A 25,220-nucleotide genomic window follows, 5' to 3' on the forward strand; every position below is an offset into this window, starting at 1 on the left:
TGATGCCACAAAAAGGGCAAGTCGTCTCCCTTACCTTTCTCATTCCTCTGACCCTGTACTAGTCGTTCACCTCCCCACAGAGACCCCCACCTATGCCCCACAAGAGGAGGAGTGGGCCCGGCAAGAGGGCCTGGAGTCACGCAATGGTTGGTGGGTACTACAGGATGGGCGCATATGGATACCCGAAGCCTTGGCCTGGACGGTGGCCAGAGAGGCCCACAACCGCACCCATCTGGGCAAGGACGCTCTGAGACGCCTGCTCGAGAAGACCTACTACATCAATAAATTGTCACTCTGGACCAAAAATGCCTCCACCCAATGCGCAACTTGTGCCCGGAATAACCCGAGGACGGGACCCGGTCCCACGCCAGGACATGTCCTCCGAGGCACTAGTCCATTCCACGTCTGCCAGATTGACTTTACGCATATGCCCCCAGCCAGGGGCTACAAAGCCATCCTCGTCGCCGTGTGTACCTACACCGGATGGATTGAGGCCCAGCCCACCAGAACGGAAATGGCGAAGGAAGTCACGTCCTTATTGATCCATCACCTCCTGCCAAGATACGGCCTTCCCAGATAGATAAATTCTGACAACGGTCCCGCATTTGCCAGCGAAGTGACACAACAACTCAGTACAAGGCTGGGCCTCGATTGGAAGTTACATTGTGCGTGGAGACCCCAGAGCAGTGGAATAGTGGAGAGAGCTAACCGATCCCTGAAGAACCAGCTAGCCAAGCTATGCCAAGAAGCCAAAGCCAAATGGCCCGACCTACTCCCACTGGCCTTGCTGCATCTCAGGTGCACCCCCAAGGCTTCAGGCCTTACTCCTTACGAGATGATGTACGCTAGACCACCACCCCTACCTTCCTTTCCCGACTCCTTGCAGATACAGGGCGAGAGCTCCTTAGTAAAACAGATGAAGGCCCTACGCGAGGTAGTGCAGGACATCCAACAGTACACTGAGAGTGTAGGTCCCCTGGTCCTCACTAATCCTACACACCAGTTTAGGGTGGGGGATGAAGTCTGGGTAAAGGAGTGGGATGAATCTGACTGTCTAAAGCCCAAGTGGAAAGGGCCCTCCCTTGTTCTCCTAACCACCCCAACCGCTGTTAAAATTGCAGGAAGATGTTCAAGTATCAAAAGGGGGGAATTGTAGGAGTGGAACACTGGATACTACTGGACCAACAGAACAACCTCAAGCTTTGTGCATACTGATGGACTTTACCTTGTGTATACTACCTCTGTTTCTGCCTTTTTTGGCATACTCCATACTTGAATGTATTGGACATTTAAGCTCTCTTGTACTGTGCCTTAACTACAACTTGTCAGCTTGTGCTGCTTGCTGCCTATTAGTATAAGACGGGATGCAGGTGTATTAGGTAAACAGCTTGTAACAGTAGTAAGCAAGGCTTGCACAGAAACCAGCTTGCACGTAGGTGCCACATGACTAGATGGCCTTGGAGGGTGTCATCACCCCCCCAACCTGCATCTCTGAGCCTAACGAACCTTATCTCCTTTGCTAGAAAGGAGCATTGTGTGTACAGCAAGATACTAAGTTTTGTTTCCCTTGCCAGTATCATTTCAGTATTATGACGTGTGTATGTACTGTGAACTACAAATGTGTACTGTAAGAACTACAAGTGTTTACTGCACATGTCCACTGTGATGTATAAGGGGCCTAATGCGCAGGCCCAGCAGGGAAGTATAAATGTAAGTGTCAGATGATTTATGACACACAGTATCCTGAGAGAACTCAGTGCTGTTCATTGCTAGCAATAAAGTTGCATTGCTTTGGAACCAATTTGGCCTTTTGTCTCCTGATTCACTTAGCCTGTTTCAAGTTTAGGAAATATCTGAAACCTATGTAACTGATATTTTAAGTAATGTGTAGAGATAATTAGTTCAAGGCAGGGTAATCAATTTATTCCTTACCATCTGGTGAGAAAGGGGGGCTAGAGGGGTTTAGGACCATATATAAATGAGAACAGAAGCAGCTTACGTTACAGACAGGACCCAGAGACAGGACAGGAGAGCCAAGACACAGAGAGACCAGAGAGACAAGACACAGAGAGCTGAAGAGAAGGAGAGAGCTAGCGCTGATGTTCTACTTTGCTGGAAAATAAAGAAGACTTCTCTCTCATTCTGGTGTTTGACTCCTTAAGTACCACAGATTCTGCTAACAATAGTGGTAATTCCTGCATCAACAGAATTTAAAATGTGACATAATCACACACTATCACAAGGTAATATAAAAAGGAGGAAATATCTTTCCCAGTGTAGTTGTTAGTTCAGGGAACTATTACCAGAGCTGGCCAGGCAAGAATAATTGACGTTTTTTTTTTCTTGTAACTCCAGGATTGTACCTATATTATAGGGCACAAATTAAATACCCAAGTCGTTGCTTGCCAGCTTTCAAACAGTGCCCAGATGACTCACTCAAATATTTGAAATACACAATCTTGCCCAGTTACCCACCCACCCTCGCCCACGTGCCCGGAAGTCGAGCACGTACCCAGCGCAGACCACGTACGTACCCATCATAGCCCGGATGATGATGAGTAGCACGTGCCTACCACACTGAATATTTGAAGAGCACGTGGAAGACAGTGCGTGAGAAGCACTGAAGATTTGAGAGTTTTGAATAGGTGTAGTAAGCTACCGATTCTTTCCGCACAGGTGCGGAAGAATGGCGGAGGAATTAACAAGTAGTGGTGGTTGCTTGGATTTATGCACCGGCTGTGAGCAACACGTGGTTTCTGTGGGTAAGGTGCGACTGTTCTTTGGTTGACTATAGAGGAGCGAGACATCCTGTCGCGCGCGTGCTGTGGGTCAGTGTCGCACCGCGACCTTTAAGCGCTGCGCTCGCGGTGCGAGGGGCCCGGGAGGAACAGTTAGTATCCGAAGTTCCTAACCCCGTGTTGCCGGCGTTTTGGCCTTCTTTTCAAAGCACGAGAGCCTGCGTTACGCGTTTGCCTCATAGTTGGGGAAAGAGGCGTGATGGCACAGTAGCGTTCGGTGACCGGGCCGCCGAAGTGTCCGCCAGAGAGGAAAGCGGAGCCGCAGGATGTGATTTCGATTATCCTGGCGCCTCCTCCGCGCTGCAGGGATTATGAAGCTGGTGTGCGGGGCGCAGCGCTCTCCTTCTCCCCCATCCCGTCGTAGACAGTGGTGTAGGGGGAGTCCTCAAAGCTGTCGGCTCCCTGTACGTGGAAGGGGAGTTGGTAGCCCTGGTGAGGACGCCATTGCTTTGCGGACCGGGCGGCGGGCGTACGTTGTCAATGTTTCTAAATGTAGATTGCTTGCAAGACCTTGCACCTCTTTTTTTTTTTTTTTTTTTTTTGTAGTAGTAGTAGAGTTGTCTTAGACAAGAGTACGTGAGTTGTGGTTATCGTGTTAGTGTTATTTTTAGGTAACTAAAAATATGGGATATAATTTTTTTGGAGCGTAGAAACAACTACAGAAAGTGTGGCCATATTAATGTTAGTGAAAACAATTTTTATGAGGCATTTGACCATGTTGGGGCTCTCACATTTGTGCGTAAGAACTGTTGGTGACCTATTATGTTAAGGTTAGAAACGTATAATAAGAGTATGCCGGGAGGATCATTGCAGCAGTAAAGGCAATTCGGAGCCCATGTTTCACTTTTCCTCCTCCTTCCTTTATGCAGATAACTTGTTCTTATGCTTTCTATACTCTAAAGCCTTGTTCTTGACGCTCTTTTTTTTTTTTTGCCATCCTTTCCCCGGACGTAATCTTTCCCTATCACTATTATGAAGTTTAGAGACTACATTAATATTAACATTCTGGCATTAAAAAAAAATGCAAGTCAAGCCTGCTGTGACTGTTTGGTTTGAGTAGTAGCTACAGTGAGTATTAGTTAGCTAGCCGTTAAGCCCGTTAAAACGGGTGAGTATTGGTATGTTTTATTTTGATGTGTAACTCCTCCCTCCTAGCTCTAAGGCCCCAGTCCCTCCCCTCCCCCTGCCTTTCCTCCCAGTTCCAAGGGTCCCCCTCCGTCCCTCCCAGCCAGCTCTAAGGCCCCCCTCTGTCCATCTCTCCCAGCTCCAAGGCCCCCCTCCTTCTGATCTCCCATTTCCAGCATCCTCTCTGCTTCCCTCCCAGCTCCAAGTTCCACCCTCCTCCCAGCTCCAAGGCTCCCCTCGTCTATCTCTCGCAGCTCCAAGGACCCCCTCCTTCTGAGACATCCCATGTCCAGCATTTCTCCTGCCCTCCCCCCCCTGAAGTCACTGCTACCCCCTCCCCCCGGGGTTGCCGCCCCCCCCACCCCGGGCTGGGCCCTCTCTTCTCTACAGTGCCGAAACCGCAGCAGGCAGATCAGCTCCCTTCGGCCTTCCTTCCCTGCCTGTGTCCCGCCCTCATGTGACGTAACGTCGGCGAGGGCGGGACACAGGCAGGGAAAGAAGGCGCTGTAAGTTCAATGGAGAAGAGAGGGCCCGGGGGGGGGGGGGGGGGGGGGGAGCGGTAGCTGACCTCGGGGGAGGGGGGAGTGGTAGCAACCTTGGCGGTTCCCTCCTCAGCGCAGTTTCCCTCTCTGTTCCGTCATCACGTCTTGACACCGGGGCGGGACAGAGAGGGAAGTCTCTACTGCGCATTTGCAAGTGAGTCGGTCACTTGCCATTTATATGTTTGATGGTAGGATTGAATGCAAGGTTTACAATAGACTGTACTAAATTTGTGGTAGCATCTCTTGATTTAAAAAAATGCTGTTACTCCAAAAATTGTTCCAAATACAGTAGTTAATGGTTTATGGATTAGAGAAGCACTGAAGGTTGTGAGATTTTCTCCTCTTTACTGGTGCAGGGTTTGGAGGTTTAAAACAATACTTTAAAAAAAATCCTGACTTCAGATGAGGTATTAGATAAACAAGGTTTGGACAAGAAATGTTATGATCGGACCCTCACAAGTTTATGTGTTTGTGTTAATAGAAATAAAATATGGAAAAGAAAATAAGATACCTTTTTTATTGGATATAACTTAATACATTTCTTGATTGGCTTTTGAAGGTTGCCCTTCGTCAGATTGGAAATAAGCAAATGTTGGTAGATGACAGTATATATAAGTGAAACATCAAAGCATTTCAGTGATAGTCTAACAGGATGGGGGTGGATAGATGAGAGACAGGAAGAGTCCGGTGGATGAGGGACAGGGAGATTATGCATGGAGATAGGCGGGTGACAAAGCAGTACAATTGTATGGTTTATAATGGGCTAGAAAACCCAGATCTTTAAGTCCTGTCTGGTGGGTGTAAAAATATTTAATCATTTTGACTTCAAAGGTCTTATGTTCCAGTGTGTGTTTGTGTTGAAAGCCTGATAGAGCCCCTCAGCATGGTATAATAAGAGAGCTGCTGAATTACTGCTGAGTTAATCCACTGCTCTTACTTTTCCTTTCAGTATCTGTGACTATCTCAGGTACAGATAGGAAGGGTTGCTGTTTAGAAAAATGAAAACACAATCACGCTACTGCATGCATCTAAAGAACTGCTAAGTTACCTAGTTCCAGGAGGGAGTCTTTATGGCCAGTCCTTGTTTTCAACTTGCATTCCAAAGAAATTTGGGATTTTATCCATTGAAATTAGTGCTGCATCATAACCACTTGTCTCCACTCGCCTCCACCTACCCTCCTCTCCTCTTTCCTCTACACATTAATTGATTTGTTTGCTTGTTTTATTTTTTGTCTACTAGATTGAAACCTCTTTGAGCAGGGACTGTCTTCTATGTTTGTGCAGCGCTGCGTACACTTTGTAGCGCTATAGAAATGCTAATTAGTAATAATAGTGTCTGAAATCTTGGACTAGCTTAAAATCTCCTTCCTAGAACAGGGTAGCTCTGCATCTACCCCTTGCCCCCAACCTCTTTCCGCACCCTTCTCCCATCCTGACCCCTAGAAAATATCCATAGCAGTGTAGTGGTGCCCCCAAGTAAAAAACAAACAAAAACTGGTGAACTAGTGGGCTGTGAAACCTTCTGCTCAGTGTACTGTTGCGGCTAGAAAAGCGAATAGAATGTTGGGTATTATATTAGGAAAGGTATGGAAAACGGGTGTGAGGATGTCATAATGCTGTTATATCGCTCCTTGGTGCGACCGCACCTTGAGTGTTGTGTTCAATTCTGGTTGCCACATCTCAAGAAAGATATAGCAGAATTGGAAAAGGTGCAGCGAAGGGCGACTATAAAATGATAGCGGGTTGGGATGACTTCCCTATGAAGAAAGACTAAGGAGGCTAGGGCTTTTCAGCTTGGAGAAGAGACGGCTGAGGGGAGACATGATAGAGGTATATAAAATAATGAGTGGAGTGGAACAGGTGGATGTGAAGCGTCTGTTCGCGCTTTCCAAAATACTAGGACTAGGGGGCATGCGATGAAGCTACAGTGTAGTAAATTTAAAAGAAATCAGAGAAAAATTTTCTTCACCCAACGCATAATTAAACTCTGGAATTCGTTGCTGGAGAACGTGGTGAAGGCGGTTAGCTTGACAGAGTTTAAAAAGGGGTTAGATGGTTTCCTAAAGGACAAGTCCATAAACCACTACTAAATGGAGTTGGGGAAAAAATCCACAATTCCAGGAATAACATGTATAGAATGTTTGTACGTTTGGGAAGCTTGCCAGGTGCCCTTGGCCTGGATTGGCCGCTGTCGTGGACAGGATGCTGGGCTCGATGGGCCCTTGGTCATTTCCCAGTGTGGCATTACTTATGTGCTTATCTTTGTGTCAGAGCAACTTTTGAAAATGGGGAACTCTGTGCCTTTTTATATAGTGTTTTAGGGATTTATGCAGTTTTCTGTTTTATTGGACAACAGATCAGTCCCATTTGTCAGGTAATCGACACTGCTGTACATTTAAAACTGGAAAAAATGCCTGTCTTCAATGTATAATTAAGATTGTGGAATTCCTTGCCAGAGAATGTGGTGAAAGCTGTTGGCATAGCAGGGTTAAAAAGTTTGGACAAATTCTGAGAGAAAAGTCCATAAACCTGTTATTAAAGTGGAGTGGGATAAGCAGCATGGAATCTGTTTACTTTTGAGATCCTGCCAAGTACTTGTAACTGGATTGACCATTGTTGAAAACAGTGCATTGGGCTTGATGGACCTTTTGGTCTGTCCCAGTATGGCAAGTCTTATGTGTGCTCATATTAAGTTGCTTAAGCTGTGGCTTTTGATATAATTTAAATCTGCATTTGATAGTGTGCCTTTCTTGGGCAGTTCTTCATCATCTTGATCATTGTGAAGTAATTTTTATATAGTGCATAGACCTCCCAAAATACTTTTCTAGAATTGTTTCTTCCTTTCTTCCTTATCCTGCTCCACCAGTCCAGACTGAAGAGCTGTGCTACCCTACCAGCAGATGGGAGGCAGAGACAGTTTTCCAGTAACACCAACAATACAGGGAGTGTTGCATCCTGGGACATCTCAGTATTTCTCTTTCTCCAGCAGATGGTGCAGGTTGGACTGGTGTGAACAGGATATATTTTTTTTAATATGGCTGCCTCCTCAAGCAGCAGCCCTTGGGGTCAAGCCCTGGTGTAAATGTTGCTCGTAGGAATGGGTCTACAGACTCTACTCTGGTCAAGCTTACATAATGTTTATGTATTTGCTGTATTGGGACAGACCAAAGTCCATCAAGCCTAGCTCCTTGTTTCCAACAGTGGCCCATCCAGGTCATAAGTACGTGGTGATACAAAAGAGTGAAGTAGATAAACTTATAAATGTCTGTCCCTCTGGGGTCCCAAGCTCTAGCCCGCGACGGGCCCCCAAGGGTGGTTGTCCAGCAGGAGTGAGTAGATCCCTCTTCACCCCTTCGCTCACACCCTACAGCTTTAATTTTGAGGTAATTTTTCTTTTGGAAGTTAACCTGCTTACTTTTTTCCCTTCCCCCACTCCCCCTTTTTGGGTGCAGTGGAGAATGGTAGTGCTCAAGTAAATAGGTGTTTGTTTTCTGTAGCTTGTTAGGTTAATTGAACAGGCAAGAGACTGCTGAATATTGCAGGCCTATGGGAGACTCCTTTCTGGGCTATATCTTTCTCATCTGGGAACTTCAGAGGCTGCAGCAGCTTATGCTAAGAGGCAGGCACTGTGGGGTATGTGAAAGGCAGCATGTGAGTAGTGCTGCTGCTAATACTGCCCCATTTGTGATGAGTCAAATCAACTAGAAAGGACTAAACTTAGATTGGAGGGACTTTCAATCAATAACATCATCTGCCAGCAAGTATTCAAATGTCTGCAGTTTGTCTTTACTGATAATACATTATTCTGTTGCTATTCATAGTATATTCTTTCAATACACATGCTTTCAAAATGGCTAGCTAAATGCCTAACTTTTCAAATGTAAACACTGCCAATTGTCATTGGTCTAGATTTTTACTCACTTTTAAATAATCAACTTAAAAAAAAATCTCAAAGAAGAAAAACTTATTTCTTGAGCAAATTTAGTACTTAGCTTTCAAAAGCTGCTGAAATCTCGATTCAGCAGCTCTTTGTTTATAGTTTAGTAAGTCTAAATAAACTAGTCTAGTGACAGCTCTTGCTACCCAGGCAGCGGTTTACAAAACTACAGTCTTGAGAAATCAAGAAAGGAACACCTAGTAAAGATAACCATTCATACAAAGAGCAGGGGAAAGGGACAGGCAGAGAGGTGAATAGAGTAAGATTGTATCTCATGCTAGAAATATCATCAACCCAGGTCCTTGAAACCCTGCTTGAACAGAGGCTTTCAGATTTGCTGTAAGTGATTTCTGAGAGTTCACTGCGTAATAAAAGCAGGAGAGAATTCCAAATAGGAGAAAGGAAGAAAAAAAGCACTTATGTCTGGTAGATTCATAATGAGCAGATTTAGGATTAGGAAGGACAAGGCGGTTGTCATTAGTGGGGTGAAGGACCCTTGCAGGAGAATAGGGGATGGTGAGACATGCAAGTTCCATATCATCATGCTGATCAATCCATAGACTGGTGGGTTGTGTCCATCTACCAGCAGGTGGAGATAGAGAGCAATCCTTTTGCCTCCCTATATGTGGTCATGTGCTGCCTGAAACTCCTCTGTATGCTCTCTATCTCTCCCACCGCACCTTCAAAGTTCACTCTCATGGATCTTCCTCCACCCCCATCCCCTTATCTGTTGGTGTTCCCCAGGGATCGGTCCTTGGACCCCTTCTCTTCTCAATCTACACCTCTTCCCTGGGCTCCCTGATCTCATCTTATGGTTTCCAGTATCATCTCTATGCTGATGACACCCAACTGTATCTCTCCACACCAGACATCACCGCGGAGACCCAGGCAAAGGTATCGGCCTGCTTATCCGACATTGCTGCCTGGATGTCCAACTGCCACCTGAAACTGAACATGTCCAAGACCGAGCTTATCGTCTTTCCACCAAAACCCACTTCTCCTCTTCCTCCACTTTCTATCTCAGTTGATACCCTCATCCTCCCCGTCTCATCTGCCTGCAACCTCGGAGTCATATTTGACTCCTCTCTCTCCTTCTCTGCGCATATCCAGCAGATAGCCAAGACCTGTCGCTTCTTCCTCTTTAACATCAGCAAAATTCGCCCTTTCCTCTCTGAACACACCACCCGAACTCTCGTCCACACTCTCATTACCTCTCGCCTGGACTACTGCAACTTACTCCTCACCGGCCTCCCACTTAGCCATCTATCCCCCCTTCAATCTGTTCAGAACTCTGCTGCACGTCTCATATTCTGCCAGAATCGATATACTCGTATCACCCCTCTCCTCAGGTCACTTCACTGGCTTCCGATCAGATACCGTATTCAATTCAAGCTTCTCCTTCTTACCTACAAATGCACTCAGTCTGCTGCCCCTCACTATCTTTCTACCCTCATCTCCCCTTACGTTCCCGCCCGTAACCTCCGTTCACAGGATAAATCCCTCCTCTCAGTACCCTTCTCCACCACCGCCAACTCCAGGCTCCGCTCATTCTGGCTTGCCTCACCCTATGCTTGGAACAACCTTCCTGAACCCTTACGCCAAGCCCCCTTCCTGCCCGTCTTCAAGTCTTTGCTTAAAGCCCACCTCTTCAATGCTGCGTTCGGCACCTAACCCTTACCGTTCAGTGAATCCAGACTGCCCCAATTTGACTGCCCCTATCGGACCGACCGTTCACTTGTCTATTAGATTGTAAGCTCTTTGAGCAGGGACTGTCTCTCTTTGTTAAATTGTACAGCGCTGCGTAACCCTAGTAGCGCTCTAGAAATGTTTAGTAGTAGTAGTAGTAGCAGGTGGTGGTCACACACAGCAGCAACTCTGGCTAGGTCTCCAAGCCTAATTTTTAGGTTTGTTGAGTACCTGGGGTTGAGGGCTCTTCTTGAGCAAGTGCAAACCTGGTGGTGCCAGGTCCCTCCTTTTCTCCCCCCTCCCGCTGGCTCCGTTAAAAAAAAAAAAAAAAAAAATTTTGGACGTCCTTAAGGGCGTTTATTTCAACGTTTATTGCAGCTGCTCACTGGGACACCAGTTCGTTACAGCTCGGAGCGAGAAGCAGGTAATTTTACCTTTTATAGCGGGCAGGGGTTCCCCGTTCGGTCTCCACGTGACTTATGGCGTCAGAGGGCGAGGGCGCGAGGATTCGCTCCCCGGACCGCGTGGGTGCGTCTAGCGGGGATGCAGGGATTTCAAAACCTGAATCGCCTTTAAGCATCAGTTTGGAGTCTGGTCAGTGTCCCGGTTCTTCCTCCGGTGCGGCGGTTTTTCCCGCCATAAGCGCCCATCCCCCGCTGCTCGCCCACTCCATGTTGGCCGGCCAGTCTGCTCGGATGGCTTCTTCTTGGGCCGCCCTCGAGCTGGGAGACGTTAATACTATGGTCGCCCTTGATTCGGGCGACGGTAAGAAAGCGGCCAAAGTTAAGCGCCGTTCTTCCCGCGCGGCTCCTTCTCGGAGTTTCGCGCCGGACGCCATTTTGGATGCGCAGCACGTTTCTCCCCCACTCTTGTGAGCGCCGGTTGAGGGTGCGGCTAGGGCCGTGGCCCAAGCTGCAGAAGTGTACAGTTCGGTGGGATTCTCCCCTGAGTTCATTTTGCTGCTGCATCAGGCTTTTCTTATGCAAAATGCTGCCCCTGCCCCCCTGTCTGATAAAGGGGTTGAGGCCTCCGGAAGCAACGCCCTCGGGTGGATTTCCAGGCCCTAGAGGACTCTGTCTCCTCTGATGTAGATGAGGGCAGCGTATCTGAGTTCTCCCAACGGTCCTTTGGGGATTCCTTGGAGGAGACGGATTCCCGCTCGGATGGAGCGGATGACCCATCTGCAGCGCGGATCTTTCGCTCAGAGGATTTGCCCAACCTGTTAGTGCAGGCCATGAGCATTTTGAAGATTTCCTCTCCGGAGGACGTCTCTCCCTCAGCCTCTGTTGGCTCCGCCATTATGCTGGGGACTAAGCGCTCGCCTAGAACCTTCCACGTGCATGAGGCCATGCGTACCTTGATTTCGGCTCAATGGGATGCCCCAGAAGCGAGCCTCAAAGTGGCTATGGCTATGTCCCGCCTCTATCCTCTGCCTGAAGGTGAACGGGAGGCCTTTCTTTGGCCTACCGTGGATTCTTTAATCACTGCGGTGACTAAGAAAACGGCGTTGCCGGTGGAAGGTGGCACGGCCCTAAAGGACGCCCAAGACAGAAGATTGGAGGCGGCCTTAAGGTCGTCCTTCGAGGCGGCTGCTTTAAGTTTGCAGGCCTCAGTTTGCGGCTCCTATGTGGCCAGGGCGTGCCTGACGATTGTGCAGCGGGCTTCCCCCTCGGATCCTTCCTTGAGGGCTGATTGGCCGGCCCTGGAATTGGACTTGGCTTATTTGGCAGACTTGCTGTATGATGTCTTGAGAGCCTCAGCTAAAGGTATGGCTCAGACAGTTTCTGCGCGGCGGTGGCTTTGGCTGAAGCATTGGTCTGCGGACCACGCCTCTAAGTCTCGCCTGGCTAAGTTGCCTTTTAAAGGCAAGCTGCTTTTTGGGGTCGAGCTGGACAAAATTGTGACCAATCTCGGCACGTCTAAGGGCAAGAGGTTACCAGAGGTCAGGGCTCGGGCCAGTGGTGGTGCTCGCCCCGGTTCCTCCAAAGGACGGTTTCAGGAAGCCCGTCGGTATCGCCCGGGCAAGTCGGGCTCCTCTGCCCCTTCTTCCTTCAAGAGGAACTTCTCCCCCAAGCAGCATTCCTTTCGCAGAGACCGCCGTCCCGGAGGTGCTTCCTCCGGTCCTCCCCCAGGGTCTCGTACCCAATGATGGGGCCCTTCTCCATGGCCCAGTGCAGATTGGAGGACGCCTGACCTCGTTTCTGGGCGAGTGGACCAGGGTAATTTCAGACGCTTGGGTGCTGGAAGTCATCAGAGACGGCTACAAGCTAGAGTTCTGCCGACCCTTAAGAGACGGGTTTGTACACTCTCCCTGCAAGTCTCCGGTCAAAGCTGTGGCAGTGCAGCAGACTTTGGACAATCTGATCCGCCTGGGTGCGGTCGTTCCGGTGCGAGAAGATCAGCTTGGCAAGGGACGTTACTCCATTTACTTTGTGGTACCAAAGAAAGGAGGTTCTGTACGGCCTATCCTCGACCTCAAAGGGGTCAATCGGGGCTTGAAAGTTCGGCACTTCCGAATGGAGACTCTCCGCTGTGTTATAGCGGCAGTGAAGGCAGGAGTTCCTGGCATCCTTGGACATCAAGGAAGCTTACCTGCATATTCCCATCTGGCCTCCTCATCAACGCTTTCTGCGTTTTGCAGTCCTGGGCCGATACTTCCAGTACAGAGCCCTCCCGTTCGGGTTGGCTACTGCTCCGCGGACCTTCTCCAAAGTAATGGTGGTCATCGTGGCCTTCCTACGAAAGGAAGGAGTACAAGTCCATCCTTATCTGGACGACTGGTTGATCCGAGCCCCCTCTTATGCATTCGACACCCAAGTGGGCAGAGTGTTCTTGCCGGACAATCGAATTGTGAAGCTTCAGGCTCAGGTGGACCAGTTCCTAGTAGCCTCTCCTCTTCGGGTTTGGGACTATGTGCAGCTGTTGGGCTCTATGACGACCACGATGGAAGTAGTGCCCTGGGCCAGGGCTCATATGAGACCACTACAACTCTCTCTGCTGCAGCGCTGGACTCCAGTGTCGGAGGATTACGCTGTGCGCCTTCCCTTGGACCTAGCGGTGTGCAAGGCGCTGAGCTGGTGGCTGAGGACAGACAAGTTGTCCGCAGGGATGCCTCTTGTGACCCTGGAGTGGGTTGTCGTCACGACGGACGCCTCTTTGACGGGCTGGGGAGCCCATTGCTTGGGAAGGACAGCGCAGGGGCTCTGGTCTCCTGCAGAGGCAAAGTGGTCTATCAACCTCCTGGAACTCAGAGCCATTCGGTTGGCGCTTTTGGAGTTTCTGCTGGTGCTGGCGTTGAAGCCAGTACGGGTCCTGTCGGACAATGCCACGGCTGTGGCCTATGTCAGTCACCAGGGAGGTACCAAGAGCGCCCCTCTAGCCAAGGAGGCCATGAATCTATGCCAGTGGGCGGAAGCGAACCTGGATCAGCTGTCGGTGGCCCACATTGCCGGAGTCATGAATGTCAAGGCGGACTTTCTCAGTCGCCATACCTTGGATCCCGGAGAGTGGCAGCTATTGGCTCAGGCGTTCTTGGACATCACGAAGCGCTGGGGCCAGCCGAGCCTAGATCTGATGGCGTCATCGGCCAATTGCCAAGTGCCGCGCTTTTTCAGCAGAGGACGGAACCCTTGATCTCTGGGAGTAGATGCTTTTCTCCAACAGTGGCCAACACAGGAGCTTCTCTATGTGTTCCCACCCTGGCCCATGTTGGGCAGGGTGCTAGACCGGGTGGCAAAGCATCCGGGCCGGGTAATCCTGGTGGGTCCGGACTGGCCCAGACGTCCCTGGTATGCGGACTTGATCAGGCTGTCAGTGGACGGACCTCTACGACTGCCAGCGGAGCAGGGCTGTTGCATCAGGGTCCCTTGGTGATGGAGGATCCCTCCCCCTTTGGTCTTACGGCCTGGCTATTGAGCGGCAGCGTCTGAGGAAGAAGGGCTTCTCAGACTAGGTCATCGCCACTATGCTGAGAGCGAGGAAGCGCTCTACTTCTACTGCTTACACCAGGGTTTTGCGTACCTTTGCATCGTGGTGTGAGGCAGGCTCCCTTTCTCCCTTCACTGCTCCAATTTCTTCAGTGTTGGCGTTCCTGCAAGAAGGTCTGGAGAAAGGCCTGTCGCTCAGTTCCCTTAAAGTCCAGGTAGCGGCTCTGGCTTGCTTCAGGGGCCGCCTGAAGGGTGCTTCCCTGGCTTCGCAGCCAGATGTGGTGTGCTTTCTCAAGGGAGTTAATCACCTGCGCCCTCCTCTGCACTCAGTGGTACCTGCGTGGAATCTCAATCTGGTGCTAAGAGCCTTGCAGAAGCCGCCTTTTGAACCCTAGTCGAGGGCATCTCTGAAAGACCTGACGTTGAAAGCAGTCTTTTTGGTGGCTATCACTTCAGCCAGAAGAGTTTCCGAGCTCCAGGCGCTATCATGTCGAGTTCACTGAGGCAGGAGTGTCTATTCGCACAGTGTCTTCCTTCCTGCCCAAGATCGTTTCTCGCTTCCATGTGAATCAGCAGCTCTGTCTCCCTTCCTTTCGTAGGGAGGACTACCCAGAGGAGTACTCTGCTCTCAAATATCTAGATGTGAGACGAGTCATCATCAGATACTTGGAAGTGACCAATGATTTCCGGAAGTCGGATCATCTGTTTGTCCTGTTTGCAGGTGTCGCGTGCACGAGGACCTTGGCACACTGTCAGGCTTCTTCCCCGGGAGCACTGGTTTCGTGAGTCCTTGGGCCACTACCGTGGAGCGGCAGTGGCAGGCAAGATCACCTACAAGGTAGTGATGAGACAAGACTGGACTGGAACCCCGGACTGGAGTTCTACACAGGAATACTCAGAACTGGAACGCACCGGACGGGTGCACACTGGAGTGGAGCCCGCAGGACTGGACACACTGGAGTGGCCCCACTGGACTGGAACAAACAGGAGTGAAACCCGCTGGACTGGAACCCACTGGACCTAGGCTTCACCTACACCTGACCGCCTTCCCCCTCGGGTTGAGCCCTCAGGTTCTGGCAGCCGATAGGACTTACGGGAAGACCCGGAACTGGAGCTTGGAAGCGGGAACAGCAGGAATAAAGATCCAGGAGAGCCCCCTGACACCTAGGCGAAGGCAAGGCAGAGAATGTCTGGGTTCCGGCAGCAGGCAGATTCAAAGCAATGGTCAGGACCAGGAACAAGACTACAGCTGGAGCCTCAGTATCAAGGAGTACTGGCAACAGATAGAACAAGGGCAGAAGCTCCAGAAGCAAAGAAACACACACGGAAAACCAGCAGGCTAAACACAAGAAGACTAGTCAACTGTACAAGCTAGTAGGAAAACTATGCCCAAGCAAACCAGTCATACACACGAAACATACATACAGCAAAACACAGGAAAGCTGTACACAGGCTGACAATGCAAAGCTGTGCCCAAGCTACCAAGCCATACACTAGGAACAAACACAGAGCAAACTCAGGAGAACCAGTAAAACTGTACAGAAGCTAACAAACAGACGGTGCCTAAGCTGGCTAGTCTAACACTAGGAACAAACACAGAGAACTAGCAGAGCTAAACACAGGCTACAAGCCAGACGGTGCCTAAGCTAGCTAGTCTAACAAACATAGAAACTCACACAGAGCAAACACAAAAACTGTGTACAGAGCACTCTATACACCAGGACCTTTAGAAGAGATGCAAAGGCCAGGACTGTAGTCTCCAAGTGATTAATAAAGCCCTTCCACACCAGAGCCACAGCTGCAGTAATTACCCTGCAACCAAACAGAGGCTTGACACACAGAGCAGTCATCCCATAGAAGGGAACAGCGGGAGCCATCTTGGATACTGGCAGAGAGGAAGAGGCGGCAGCCATCTTGGAAGAGGCAAAGCCCACACAGGTGAGGTTCAGTAAGGCAATCAGCACACAGAGCCAGAGAGAACCTAAGACAGACACAGAGACAAGCAGAAGCCAGCACAGACACTGACTCCCAGAAACAGGGTAAGTCTGAGGGTTATCACGGCCACAGCCGTGACAGTATCCCCTCCTCACGACCCCCCTCTCGGTCTCCCGGAGGCATTCAGGTATCCAGGGGTAACTATGGTGAAACTTGCTGATGGGTCTCAAAAGCCAGACATAGATCACTGGACTGGAAGTCACAAGGAAGTTCAAAGCTGGCAGACAAAAGTAGAACTTGTGACCAGGAAGCTCCTTCGAGTCACCACGGGGCAACCTCAGGAACATGGGTGCATCAAGAGGAACACAATTCAAAAGTAACCCTTCCCTAAGGGAACCCACAATGTCCTGGACCTCTTGGCAATTCCATATAATGACAGGAACAAAGCTGGAGCCACTACCCCAGCTAACATCAACAGCTGGGCCGGGGCCCGAAGTGGCAACCCAGTCTTGACAGGAACTAGAAGTCTGAACAGCAGTAGATCTGGAACTGGAACCTGGGTTGGCATCCAAAACGGAGCCGGGATTGGGACCCAGACTGGAAACAACCCCTTGACTGTAACTGGAACTGGATTCAGGAGCTTGACTGGAACTGAAACTCAGCAAGAGATCAGCCTCCTGACGGACACTGGAACTTAGGATGACATCAACATCTTGGTCGGACCTGGAACTGGAGACGGACTCAGCCTCCCGGCTGATCCTGAAACTCAGAAAAGATTTAGCCTCTTGGCTAACACTGGTTCTTGGAACAGACTCAGCATCTTGGCTGGAACTCCAACTCGATCCAGACTCAGCATCTTGACTGGAACTGCAACTCGAGGCGCCCTCTGCCTCCTGGCAGGGACGGAACTTTAACTGAGGCTTGGCAGAACACACCCTTTGGACAGGGATCGGCGGCTCGATCTGAAGCGCCCCTCGAACTAGGCTTCGGCGCTTGCTTGGAGGTGCCCTCAAGACTGGAAACGGAGGTGCCACCTGAACCACCCTGTGGACTGGCACCGGAGACTTGGTTAGAAGCCCCCCTCGAACTGGACTCAGTGGCTTGACTGAACGGGTCACTTGGACAAGAACCGGAGACTCGACCCGGAGTGCCACTTGCACAGGCCTCGGAGACTCCGTCAAAAGCACCCCACGGACTGGACTCAGAGGTTTCAGAGGGCGTGCCAGTTGAACGAGGACTGGAGGCTCGACCTGGAGCACCACTCGAACAGGAATCCGAGGCTCCATCGAAAGCCTCCCTCGGACTGAGAGCCGCACGCCTCGGGACCGGAGCGCGGACAGAAGGGGGCCGCCTCTCTCCCGTAGCGCACCGCACGTTCGTGGGGAACCCGGTGCTAAATCATTCGTAGACGACCTGATTCTGGGTCAGGGTTTCGTACGTAGCAGAGCAGCTACCTCGCTGCGATCTATTGAAAGTCATCCCTTGAGCCAAGCTTTTGTTCCGAGGAGTTGCTGTCGGAGTGCTGTTCACCGACCGCCTTCTGTTCCTGTTTTCTCCTGTGTACCAGACCTTGGCTAGTTATTTCGGATTTTGCTTGTTTGCTGTCGGAGTGCTGTTCACCGACCGCCTTCTGTTCCTGTTTTCTCCTGTGTACCAGACCTTGGCTAGTTATTTCGGATTTTGCTTGTTTGCTGCCTGCCTTGACTCTGGACTGATTTTGACTATTTCTTGGCCTGTTGGAGTACTGGTTCTGGACAGTGTCTGTTTCCTGCTTTCCTGGTCAGCGGCTGTGCAACCCCGCCGGTTCCTGAAGTCCTGGTGGCCGCCTGCAGCTGGGGGCTTAACTCTCGGTGAACGGTGGTCGCTTCCCAGGTGAAGCTTGGGGTTGTCTGGCTGCCTGACCGAGTGCGGTGTCACTCCATCTCTGCCGTGCTCAGTCGGGGCACAGGGGCTCACCACTACCGGGTCATAACAGCAGGTCCTTGTAAGGGTCTGCAGGCTGCTAAGCCTACAGTGGCAAGATGGGTCAAGGAAGCCATTGCAGCGGCTTATGTGGCCGCGGGGAAGGTGCCGCCTATCCGGCTGAAGGCTCACTCCACTAGAGCTCAGGCGGCCTCGATGGCGGAGGCCGGGTCCGTCTCCTTGGAAGAGATTTGCAAGGCGGCAACTTGGGCATCGGCTCATACCTTCTCCAGGCATTACCGCTTGACTGTGGCTGCTCGGGCGGAGGCCCGGTTTGGAGCTTCAGTGTTGCGGTCAGGGATTTCTATGTCCCGCCCTGGGTGAGTACTGCTTCGGTACATCCCACCAGTCTATGGATTGATCAGCATGATGATAAGGAAGGTAAAATTATGTATCATACCTGATAATTTTCTTTCCATTAATCATAGCTGATCAATCCATAGCCCCTCCCAGATATCTGTACTGTTTTTATTCTGGTTGCATTTCAGGTTCAAGTTTAGTCTTCAGTTCCTGTTCAGGAGGACTTCGTGTTCAAGTTTTTTCAATTGGATTCTTCAGGAGTTGAGACGATTTTGTGTTACAGTGAGCTGCTGCATTCCTCTCCCCTCCGTTTTACGGGGCTGGATTGAGACCTAAATTCTGCCAGCGCTCCCTCCCGCTTCGTGCGGCTGTAGGGCAGCTTTGTACCCCTCCCACTTCGGCGGTGTTAGGGTCAGTCAGCTCCTGTTGCGGTTGCAGGATAAGCCAGATCCCCCCACATCGGCGGGGTGGTTCCCTCCCCCGCTCCACTAGGATGAGCTGGACGGATTCCCCTCCCCCAATTGTGTGGGGATGAGCTGGGTTAATTCCCCTCTCCCGTTTCGGCGGTGGTGAGCTGGGCAGAGTGTCCCTTTGTGGGTGTAATTCTCTTAGTGCTGAGTTCTGCGGATGGAGCTTTGATACCGACATACTGAGGAGTTTCCGGCAGCACATGACCACATATAGGGAGGCAAAAGGATTGCTCTATATCTCCACCTGCTGGTAGATGGACACAACCCACCAGTCTATGGATTGATCAGCTATGATTAATGGAAAGAAAATTATCAGGTATGATACATAATTTTACCATAATCTAGAAGATCTACTCGGAGTGCCTTAAATCTTGTAAGTAATGCATTTTTCAACAGATAACCAATTTTAGAGTTTTAATAATGGAGTGGTATGGTCTGAATTGTGGGCATGGTAGAGCAATTTTATGGCGATTGTTCTGAAGTGATTGTAGCTTTTTTTCTCCGAGAACAAGCAGGCTGCTTGTTCTCACTGATGGGTGACGTCCACGGCAGCCCCTCCAATTGGAACACTTTCTAGCAAAGTCCTTTGCTAGTCCTCGCACGCCAATGCGCACCGCGCATGCGCGGCCATCTTCCCGCCCGAACCGGCTCGTGCCGGCCAGTCTTCTTTTGTCCGCGCTCGGTACAGTCGTGTTTCGCCGTTCGCGCCCCGAAAGTTGACCTCGCGCGTCGTTTTTCGACTTCGCTTTAAAAAAAAAAAAAAAAAAAAGTGTCGGAAGGAGACCTTTTCGGTCTGCTCCCTTCCTGTACTTCTAGTTTTGCCCCGGTAAGTTTTCTTTCGTCGTCTGGGTAGGCCCTATTATAGGCCTCGGTTCGAAGTTTTCTTCCCCCTCTTTTTGTGGTGCCATTTTCGCCATTTCGAGTTTTGATCTCGCCGGCGCGATTTTTCCGCCCATGACATCGAAGTCTTCCAGCGGCTTCAAGAAGTGCACCCTGTGCGCCCGGGTAATCTCGCTCACTGACGGGCACGCGTCGTGTCTTCAGTGTCTGGGGGCTGGGCACCGCCCGCAGGCCTGTAGTCTGTGTTCTCTTTTGCAAAAGTGGACTCAGGTAGCGAGATTAGCCCAGTGGAACGTTTTGTTCTCGGGCTCTTCGTCTGCATCGGCACCGGGAGTATCGACTGCTTCGACGTCGTCGGCGCCCGGACCTTCATCCTCGCCCCCGATTGCATCGAGTGCATCGAGGCATCGGCCCTCTGCATCGGGGCGACATCGGAGGGCTGCGTCGGCGTCGGTGGTATCGAGACCTCCTCGTCTTGAGAGGACCGCTCGCTCTCTGTTCAAGAGGTGTCGATGCGCTCCCCTTTGGACAGCCCGGAACAGCCTCCACACCCGGAACAGGTTCTGATATCGACTCCTGCATCGGCTTCCATGTCTTTTTCCACAGCCGCTCTGCACGAGAGCCTCCGGGCCGTTCTCCCAGAGATCCTGGGAGAGCTGTTGCGCCCTATCCCTCCGGTACCGGGGGTGCTTGCGCCACCGCTACCGTCGAGCGAGGCGCCGGCTGGCCCATTGCCCGGGGTGAGGTCTCCGACATCGGTGCCTCTTGCGGTACCGACTGCGGTAGCTTCCCAGGAAGGCTCGCCGACCACGTCGGCGGAGGGAGCTTCGCCGGTGCGGGCGAGGGAGTCTACCTCTCGACGCTCCCACCGTGGCCGTGGTTCCACGGAGTCGAGCTGGGCATGGCTGCAGACACAGGTCCGTGAACTTGTGTCTGACACCGATGGTGAGGCCTCGTGGGAAGAGGAAGAGGACATCAGATATTTCTCTGACGAGGAGTCTGAGGGTCTTCCTTCTGATCCCACTCCCTCTCCTGAAAGGCAGCTTTCTCCTCCTGAAAGCCTGTCTTTCGCTTCCTTTGTCCGGGAGATGTCTACGGCCATCCCCTTCCCGGTGGTTGTGGAGGACGAGCCCAGGGCTGAAATGTTTGAGCTCCTGGACTATCCTTCTCCACCTAAGGAAGCGTCCACAGTACCCATGCATCATGTCCTCTAAAAGACATTGCTGGCGAACTGGACCAAGCCTCTAACTAATCCCCACATTCCCAAGAAGATCGAGTCCCAGTACCGGATCCATGGGACCCAGAGCTGATGCGCACTCAGTTGCCTCACGACTCTGGAGTTGTGGATTTGGCCCTAAAGAAGGCCAAGAGTTCTAGGGAGCATGCTTCGGCGCCCCCGGGCAAGGACTCTAGAACCTTGGACTCCTTTGGGAGGAAGGCCTACCATTCTTCTATGCTCGTGGCCAAATTCAGTCCTACCAGTTCTACACGAGCATACACATGCGGAACAATGTGCGGCAGTTGGCGGGCTTGGTGGACAAGCTCCCCCCTGAGCAAGCCAAGCCATTTCAGGAGGTGGTCAGGCAGCTGAAGGCGTGCAGAAAATTCCTGGCCAGAGGAGTGTATGACACCTTTGATGTTGCGTCCAGGGCCGCTGCTCAAGGTGTGATGATGCGCAGACTCTCATGGCTGCGTGCCTCCGACCTGTAGAATAGAATCCAGCAGCGGATTGCGGACTCGCCTTGCTGTGCAGATAATATTTTTGGAGAGAAAGTCGAGCAGGTGGTAGAGCAGCTCCAGCAGCGGGACACCGCTTTCGACAAGTTCTCCCGCCGGCAGCCTACAGCCTCTACCTCTACAGGTAGAAGATTTTTTGGGGGAAGGAAGACTGTTCCCTACTCTTCTGGCAAGCGTAGGTACAATCCTCCTTCTCGACAGCCTGCGGCCCAGGCTAAGCCCCAGCGCGCTCGCTCTCGTCAGCAGCATGCGACACAGCAAGGCCCCTCAGCTCCCCAGCAAAAGCAAGGGATGAGCTTTTGACTGGCTCCAGCAGAGCATAGCCAACATCCAAGTGTCAGTGCCGGGCGACCTGCCAGTCGAGGGAGGTTGAAAGCTTTCACCAAAGGTGCCTCTCATAACCTCCGATCAGTGGGTTCTCCAAATAGTCCGGCAAGGATACACCCTCAATTTAGCCTCAAAACCTCCAAATTGTCCACCGGGAGCTCAGTCTTACAGCTTCCAACAAAAGCAGGTACTTGCAGAGGAACTCTCCGCCCTTCTCAGCGCCAATGCGGTCGAGCCCGTGCCATCCGGGCAAGAAGGGCTGGGATTCTATTCCAGGTACTTCCTTGTGGAAAAGAAAACAGGGGGGATGCGTCCCATCCTAGACCTAAGGGCCCTGAACAAATATCTGGTCAAAGAAAAGTTCAGGATGCTTTCCCTGGGCACCCTTCTCCCCATGATTCAGGAAAACGATTGGCTATGCTCTCTGGACTTGAAGGACGCCTACACGCACATCCCGATACTGCCAGTTCACAGACAGTATCTGCGATTTCAGCTGGGCACACATCACTTCCAGTACTGTGTGCTACCCTTTGGGCTCGCCTTTGCGCCCAGAGTGTTCACGAAGTGCTTGGCTGTAGTAGCAGCGGCACTTCGCAGACTGGGGGTACACGTGTTCCCATATCTCGACGATTGGCTGGTGAAGAACACATCCGAGGCAGGAGCCCTGCAGTCCATGCAGATGACTATTCGCCTCCTGGAGCTACTGGGGTTTGTGATAAATTATCCAAAGTCCCATCTTCTCCCAGTGCAGAAACTCGAATTCATAGGAGCTCTGCTGGATTCTCGGACGGCTCGCGCCTATCTCCCAGACGAGAGCCAACAACTTGTTGTCCCTCGTCTCGCGGGTGCGAGCGTCCCAGCAGATCACAGCTCGGCAGATGTTGAGATTGCTGGGCCACATGGCCTACACAGTTCATGTGACTCCCATGGCCCGCCTTCACATGCGATCTGCTCAATGGACCCTAGCTTCCCAGTGGTTTCAGGCTGCTGGGGATCTAGAAGACGTGATCCACCTGTCCATGAGTTTTCTCAAATCCCTGTATTGGTGGACGATTTGGTCCAATTTTACTCTGGGACGTCCTTTCCAAATTCCTCAGCCACAAAAAGTGCTGACCACGGATGCGTCTCTCCTGGGGTGGGGAGCTCATGTCGATGGGCTTCACACCCAGGGAAGCTGGTCCCTCCAGGAACGCGATCTGCAGATCAATCTTCTGGAGTTACGAGCGATCTGGAACGCTCTGAAGGCTTTCAGAGATCGGCTGTCCCACCAAATTATCCAAATTCAGACAGACAACCAGGTTGCCATGTATTACATCAACAAGCAGGGGGGCACCGGATCTCGCCCCCTGTGTCAGGAAGCTGTCAGCATGTGGCTCTGGGCTCGTCGTCACGGCATGGTGCTCCAAGCCACATATCTGGTAGGCGTAAACAACAGTCTGGCCGACAGGTTGAGCAGGATTATGCAACCTCACGAGTGGTCGCTCAATTCCCGTGTAGTGCGACAGATCTTCCAGGTGTGGGGCACCCCCTTGGTAGGTCTCTTCGCATCTGGAGCCAACCACAAAGTCCCTCAGTTCTGTTCCAGGCTTCAGGCCCACGGCAGACTGGCATCGGATGCCTTCCTCCTGGACTGGGGGGAGGGTCTGCTGTATGCTTATCCTCCCATACCTCTGGTGGGGAAGACTTTGTTGAAACTCAAGCAAGACCGAGGCACCATGATTCTGATAGCTCCTTTTTGGCCGCGTCAGATCTGGTTCCCTCTTCTTCTGGAGTTGTCCTCCGAAGAACAGTGGAGATTGGAGTGTTTTCCGACCCTCATCACACAGGACGAAGGGGCGCTTCTGCATCCCAACCTCCGGTCCCTAGCTCTCACGGCCTGGATGTTGAGAGCGTAGACTTTGCCTCTTTGGGCCTGTCAGAGGGTGTCTCCCACATTTTGCTTGCTTCCAGGAAAGATTCCACTAAGAGGAGTTACTTCTTTCTATGGAGGAGGTTTGCCGTCTGGTGTGACAGCAAGGCCCTAGATCCTCGTTCTTGTCATACACAGACCCTGCTTGAATACCTTCTGCACTTGTCTGAGTCTGGTCTCAAGACCAACTCTGTAAGGGTTCACCTTAGTGCGCACATCAGTGCATACCATTACCGTGTGGAAGGTAAGCCGATCTGAGGACAGCCTTTAGTTGTTCGCTTCATGAGAGGTTTGCTTTTGTCAAACCCCCCTGTCAAGCCTCCTACAGTGTCATGGGATCTCAATGTCGTTCTCACCCAGCTGATGAAACCTCCTTTTGAGCCACTGAATTCCTGCCATCTGAAGTACTTGACCTGGAAGGTCATTTTCTTGGTGGCAGTTACTTCAGCTCGTAGAGTCAGTGAGCTTCAGGCCCTGGTTGCCCAGGCCCCTTACACCAAATTTCATCATAACAGAGTAGTCCTCCGCACTCACCCTAAGTTCTTGCCAAAGGTTGTGTCGGAGTTCCATGTGAACCAGTCAATTGTCTTGCCAACATTCTTTCCCCATCCTCATTCCTGTCCTGCTGAACGTCAGCTGCACACATTGGACTGCAAGAGAGCATTGGCCTTCTATCTGGAGCGGACACAGCCCAACAGACAGTCCGCCCAATTGTTTGTTTCTTTTGATCCCAACAGGAGGGGAGTGGCTGTAGGAAAACGCACCATATCCAATTGGCTAGCAGATTTCATTTCCTTCACTTACGCCCAGGCTGGGCTGGCTCTTGAGGGTCATGTCACGGCTCATAATGTTAGAGCCATGGCAGCGTCGGTAGCCCACTTGAAGTCAGCCACTATTGAAGAGATTTGCAAAGCTGCGACGTGGTCATCTGTCCACACATTCACATTTCATTACTGCCTGCAGCAGGATACCCGACGCGACAGTCGGTTCGGGCAGTCAGTGCTTCAGAATCTGTTCTGGGTTTAGAATCCAACTCCACCCCCCTAGGCCCATGTTTGTTCTGTTCCAGGCTGCACTCTCAGTTAGTTGGTAATTTTTTTTTAGGTCAATCTCAGTTATGTCCTCGCCGTTGCGAGGCCCAATTGACCATGTTTGTTGTTTTGAGTGAGCCTGGGGGCTAGGGATACCCCATCAGTGAGAACAAGCAGCCTGCTTGTCCTCGGAGAAAGCGAATGCTACATACCTGTAGAAGGTATTCTCCGAGGACAGCAGGCTGATTGTTCTCACAAACCCGCCCGCCTCCCCTTTGGAGTTGTGTCTTCCCTTCTCTTTGTCTTGCTACATATGAGACTGGCCGGCACGAGCCGGTTCGGGCGGGAAGACGGCCGCAGATGCGCGGTGCGCATCGGCGCGCGAGGACTAGCAAAGGACTTTGCTAGAAAGTGTTCCGATTGGAGGGGCTGCCGTGGACGTCACCCATCAGTGAGAACAATCAGCCTGCTGTCCTCGGAGAATACCTTCTACAGGTATGTAGCATTCGCTTTAGAGAGGAGTGAGGTAATCCTGCGTAGACAACATTTAAAATAATCAAGACGAGAAGTAAAAAGGGAGAGAATAAGTATGAAAATGACAATCAAATAGGTGGTGGCGTATAGTATGCAGTTGCTGAAATAGAAGGAAGGAAATCTTGGAGCGATTTCAGGTAACGGAAATTAGAAACAGGAGT

At 51.3% G+C, this 25,220-nt stretch overlaps 1 protein-coding gene across 1 annotated transcript in view; it reads left to right on the top strand.

Annotated features, from left to right (window-relative positions):
* Positions 1-2,684: 2,684 nt before the first annotated feature.
* The window catches only part of RNF17 (ring finger protein 17), a 785,154-nt gene continuing 762,618 nt past the window's right edge, over positions 2,685-25,220 (top strand). The window contains 1 exon segment of the mRNA XM_030200280.1: positions 2,685-2,762. The gene's annotated coding sequence lies outside the window, so the exon portion shown is untranslated.

Source organism: Microcaecilia unicolor, chromosome 4, assembly GCF_901765095.1.
Source record: "Microcaecilia unicolor chromosome 4, aMicUni1.1, whole genome shotgun sequence".
In the NCBI taxonomy this organism is placed as follows: domain Eukaryota; kingdom Metazoa; phylum Chordata; class Amphibia; order Gymnophiona; family Siphonopidae; genus Microcaecilia; species Microcaecilia unicolor.